Source organism: Gadus macrocephalus, chromosome 22 (genome assembly GCF_031168955.1).
Source record: "Gadus macrocephalus chromosome 22, ASM3116895v1".
Lineage (NCBI taxonomy): Eukaryota > Metazoa > Chordata > Actinopteri > Gadiformes > Gadidae > Gadus > Gadus macrocephalus.
Genome location: NC_082403.1, coordinates 11,598,504 through 11,604,137, shown reverse-complemented (window position 1 = coordinate 11,604,137; position 5,634 = coordinate 11,598,504).

The following is a 5,634-nucleotide window of genomic DNA, read 5'->3' as shown; positions in this document are numbered from 1 at the left end:
GTCTGAGGGGTCCTTAGGGCCCCCTGAATCTGAGGGCCTGGATGAATCGCTAAAGCGTGCCCATGGAGATGCATATTTTCGTGGGCGCACACGCACCCAAGCACATGTGTACACACACACACACACACACACACACACACACACACACACACACACACACACATACAGGCCTGAGACTCATGTTTGTTCATTTGTATGCATTTATCTTGTTTGCCTCTGTAAATGATTCGGTGAAATTATTTGCTGTGTTTTGATCCAATTCTTGGGCATAGTTAATGCAATATATATGTGTGTGTGTGTGTGTGTGTGTGTGTGTGTGTGTGTGTGTGTGTGTGTGTGTGTGTGTGTGTGTGTGTGAGAGACAAAATACCACACAAAAAACAGTAGTGGAGAAGTGGCCGTCTAGCTATAGATTTTAGATAGGATGGTGCTCCAACCCAACATGTCATCAATTATCTGATACAGAGATGATTGCTTTAGTTAATCCCTGGGGCGTGCCTTAGTCCGGCACACACACTCACACACGCATGCACACACACAGACAAACGCACACTAACACGCGCACACACACACACACACAGACTTGAAGCCCACAAGTTGGCCCCTTATCCAAAATTTCACAGTGTGTGTGCATCTCGCCTACTGCCTTGCTGCTGGATGAGATTGCCGATATCCATAACCCTGTGGGAAAGCTATACCTGTGGATGTGACTGGTGGGGATGCACGGTTCAAGCCCTTGATTTTGTCCGCAGTCATGTGGCACTCCACCTAGAGAGAGAGAGAGGGAGAGAGAGAGAGGGGGGGGCATGTGGTGGACCTTCAGCAGCACTGAGGATGATGGTGGTGGCAAGGAGTGTGTGTGTGTGTGTGTGTGTGTGTGTGTGTGTGTGTGTGTGTGTGTGTGTGTGTGTGTGTGTGTGTGTGTGTGTGTGTGTGTGTGTGTGTGTGTGTGTGTGTGTGTGTGTGTGTGTGTGTGTGTGTTTTTATGGGGAGGGGGATCTAAAAGCTGCTGGATGAGGGGTTGAGGTGGATCAGGGATAATAGGTCCAAACAGACCATTCTCTCCATCTTCCTTTCTATTTTTCTTTCTTTTTTCTTTGAGATTATGGCCTGGTGTGGGAATTGTGGGGAGTGATTCTGGCCAGATCAGAGGGGAAGCTGATTATCCTCCTCCATTTGGTGGGGGGGAGGGGTCAGGATCACCACTGTAAATCCTCCTCTCTCGCTCTCTCTCTCTCTCTCTCGCTCTCTCTCGCTCTTTCTCTCTCACTCTCTCTCTCTCTCTCTCTTGCTCTCTCTCTCTCGCTCTCACTCTCTTTCGTGCTCTCTCTCTCTCTCTCTCTCTTGTGCTCTCGTACTCGTGCTCTCTCTCTTTCTCTCATGCTCTCTCTCTCTCTCTCTCTCTCCCTCTCCCTCCATTTTTCTCTCTCCCTCACCATATCTCCTCTCTCCCCATCTCTTTCACTTTCTCTCTTCTGCTCTCTCGCTCTACCTCACTTTGTCTCTCATTGGATGAGGGGCAAAGGGGATCGGACCAAGATGAGAGGAGTGGAAAGGAATTCGAAAGAGATGGGGAGATGAGAGGAGCGAGGTAAAGAGGGGAGTGGAAGGGGGAGGAGAGGAAAGGACAGATGAAGGAGTGAAGAGAGGAGAGGAGGGGCATGGGAGGGAGATGAGTGGTATAGGAGAGATAGTTGAGAATAGATGAAAACAAGGAGAGAATGGGGGGAGCTAGGTCTGGAGTGGAGGAGAGGAGGGGTAATGAACAAAAAGAAAAGATAGACGACAAAGAGAGGAGGTTATGGAAGTGTATCAGGGAGATGTAGAGGATAGAAAGACAGTGGCAGGAAAGTACTTACATACAGGATGAGAGGAAAGAAGATGAGATATACATTAAGAAAAGGGAAAGGAGCTATCCTCCATTTTCCAGTGCAATATGCTTGCGTAGTACATCGATTATGTCATCCGCAAGCAAAAGATATAGGTATAAACTATGTGTTGCACATGCAAACTCTCATCTGCATACTTAGTCCAATGTTTGAGCACCCTGTTTGTAGTTGCCCCCTCTTTCTACACTTCACCTTTCATCATCGCTGACGACAAGATGAACTCGTAAAAATATCACTTTGACGTGGCCCTCTGATGCACCTTGCCGTGTGTGTCAGATGCACAAGGAAATCCAGGCTAATTGCATGCCGGTTGGTGTGTTTGTGTGTCTGTGTGTGTGTATGTGTGTGTGTGTGCACGGAGCATTCAATCTTCCCCTTTCTCTGAGCTCACCTGAAGCAGCGCAGGAGCCATTTAAACACTGGCTGAGTGATGAGATGAGGCGGCTTTCATTAAAAAGGCATTTGGTAAAGACTGGGGAAGGGGGGAGGGGGGTGTGGGCTGCAGTTGACAAGAAGCGTGAAGCTGAGGCGTGTGTTTTTCTTTCGGGGTGGGTGGTCCTGTTGTGTGTGAGAGTGCTGGTGTCTGAGTGCGTGTGTGTGTGTGCGTGTGCGTGTGTGAGAGTGTGTTTGTTTGAGCGAGAGAGAGAGGGAGAGAGAGCGCATGGGGGAGCGACGTGTTGCTCATGTGCCAGTTCGGTTTTAGAAAATGTCTTTGAATGAAAATCAAAAAAAATTGAATTCAGCGTTCCTCTCTCCGAGCGAGCGCTCAAGACAGCATAAAAAAGGCGAGAACGCAACCAAGCTTTGACAGATATTAGAGGGAAAGTGAGTGGGAGGGCCCCCCACTGCCACTGTTACCATAACACCACCCCCCGCCCACCACCACCACCACACACACACACACACACACGCACGCACGCACGCACGCACGCACGCACGCACGCACGCGCGCGCACGCAGGCATCAAACCCCGGGTGGTGTGCCCAGTGTGTGATGCCTGCGAGAAAGGGAAGCTAACCAGTCATGAAATTACCAGACAAGTAGAAGCTTCTGGGCTCCCCGGTGGAGCCTCCTGGAGCTGGTGCTAAGCCTGAAAGAATTCAGCACACCTGATCAGGCCTGCATCCCATTCAGATTTAACACAACCATCAGGACGATGAAGAGGACGAGGATGAGGTTCGAGGGATGAGTTCCTAGCGATTATGATGGTTGTAATGATCACACTTTGATTGAATGGTAGAAAGTCTGGTGAGGGGTTCGGGTTGGGTTGGGTAGTGATAGCGGCGAAGGGTGTTACTGTACGTCCACACCAGGAGCGACCAAAGCGTCAAAGACGCTTTGGTCGCTCACAAAGTTTCGCTGCAAATTTTTCTGTTCGCTTTGGTCTCTCAAGTCGCTCATGACGTACAATTCAAGTATGCAGACGCATTTAAAGGAGCCGTATGCGTTTAGTAGGCCCTACAGACAGCCATATCAAATAGTGAACTCTCCCATACACCTTGGCCATATTGCCGAGACGGTTTTGCTTGTTCGATAAAGTGATTCGACAACAAGTAGGACAGAAAAAAATCCTAAAATGTAGGCTAATTACAACCGAGAACAAAAAACCCTGCGTGTTGTAGTAGTTAAAATATGTTTCACTGATCTGCAAATCATGATCTGCACTCATTCGTCGCACTCAAAACAAATAGACGTTAGCGCACATGGCTAATTTGCATACGTGCACAGGACTGGTTGGCTCCGCAAGGCAAATAATGGAACATATCTATCTATCTCGGCCTATCTGTCTATCTATCTATCAACGCGTGTCTAGTTTTAATGTGATGTATTGTGTGTATGTCCAGTCAGACTTGTTCTGTGTGGTCTTGTAGGCTACTGTCCTGTGTGGGCCGAACCACCTAAATGGATTCCCGACGATTTGTGTCGTTTGGTATTAATAAAGACTTGATTAGGCTATCTATCTATCTAGACTATTTAATTAACAATTATTCACCTCAGGCTCCGTGAATAGTGGGGAATAGAGGGATAAAAGACAAGAGATATATCCCTTGTCATTTATCCCTCGTCTTGTCGATTAGTTTGTTTATGTGACGATTTCAAAAACTTTTTTGTTTTTGTTTGAAGCATGCTACACGAGATTGGTTGGTTAGATTGGTGGCATGGAGAGCAAATTAAAATGATTCCCGCTTAAATACGAACGTTCTAGATGTCATCATCATCATCGGGTGCCCATCAACCTACAGCCGCGATTAATACTTCAGCCGACATTTTGTTCGGTGAGTGAATAAAGGTAGGTAGGAACCTTTAATATGTCCATGGTAGGAACCAAAGTGCCTGCCGATGTTCCCTGGGATCCACGCAAGCGAAGAGCGTCTACATTCCGATTGGCTGTCAGTGTTTGGACGCTGAAGCGAATCATAGTCATTTACATACAGTTAAAAAGTTTTCAACTTCTTTTTGACGCTCTGGTCGCTCAACTTTGGCCGCTGGTAGCGTTGGTCGCTTTGGTCGCTTTGGTCGCTCTTGCCCATAGAAAGCGAATGACTTCCGGCGATTTGGTCGCTCAATTCGCTTCTGGTGTGGACGTACAGTTAGACTCCAGGCCTGAAGGTTATGGGTTTCAACCCCATTGCTAGCAGGCTACTTGTCAGCATCCTTGAGCAAGATGCTATCTGCCTGCCTGCCCCTTCAACAACCAGTTTCTGTACTCACTGTGAGTCACATGTTTGTGAGCCTGTTGTTGTTGTTTGTGTACCTGAGTAGTATTTCATGCATTGAAAGAAAACTTTCAATGCAGCAAAAGGTTACTCGCTAAATATCGCAGGAATAACAAAGAAAGAGGCAGGCTTTCCCATGGAGGCCCCTCACCTAGCATCTGACAGTGTGACAGCCTATTAAACATCAAGTCTCAATGTATCTCCACTGTGGGATGCTCTGGGCATGTAGTCAATACAACATCCATCACTCAGGGCCCCACCCGGGCCCCTGCAGCCCCAATGTGTAGATCCTGCAACGCTTTTCCGCAGTGTGTAAGTAAAGAGAAAGACCGTCAACAGAAATGAGAAACAATGATTAAATATGTAGTGATGCAGTGAAAATTTTTATAAAATGATATTTCCAGCGGACATTTTATCACAAAGTAAGTTGTTGTTTGGTATGTAATGGTGGCATGTGGAGATGGAGCTGCCAGGGAAAATATTCCGCAATTAGGGCGGGAGGCTGGCGATTGAAACTTGCGAGCGAAGAGGAAATGAGACAGACTTATATCTGATTAACTTTCATTATTGAGAATGGAAATGATTGTTTTATTGACTTCAACATTGAAATAGAGCGCAAACTTCCGCCACTTAAAGCCACTTACTATTTATAATGGCGCCTTTCTTGTCCGTCGATGCATGTTGTTTGTTGATGTCTATCAGGGCACACTGTTCATGTCTGACGTTTAAATGTTTAATGTCTGCGTCTCTGGCCAAATCCCTCAGGGTTTTATTTTAAGGCTGATGAATAGTTGTTTGTTTTGAAATCATGTTAATCCTGTTAATCTTCAAACAGTTTTCTTCATGTAGATGCACATTAGCAAACATGTAAGCACCAGATAGGGAGCAGAAGCCACTTCTGTGCATGTAACCAGCTTAGTTTGGTCTTGGTTTATTTGTGTATCTGCCTCAACAACATTTTACATAAGAAGAAGCCTTTCGCCTACATTTCACCTTAGCATCCATTTCCGGAGTGTGTGAGTGTGTAT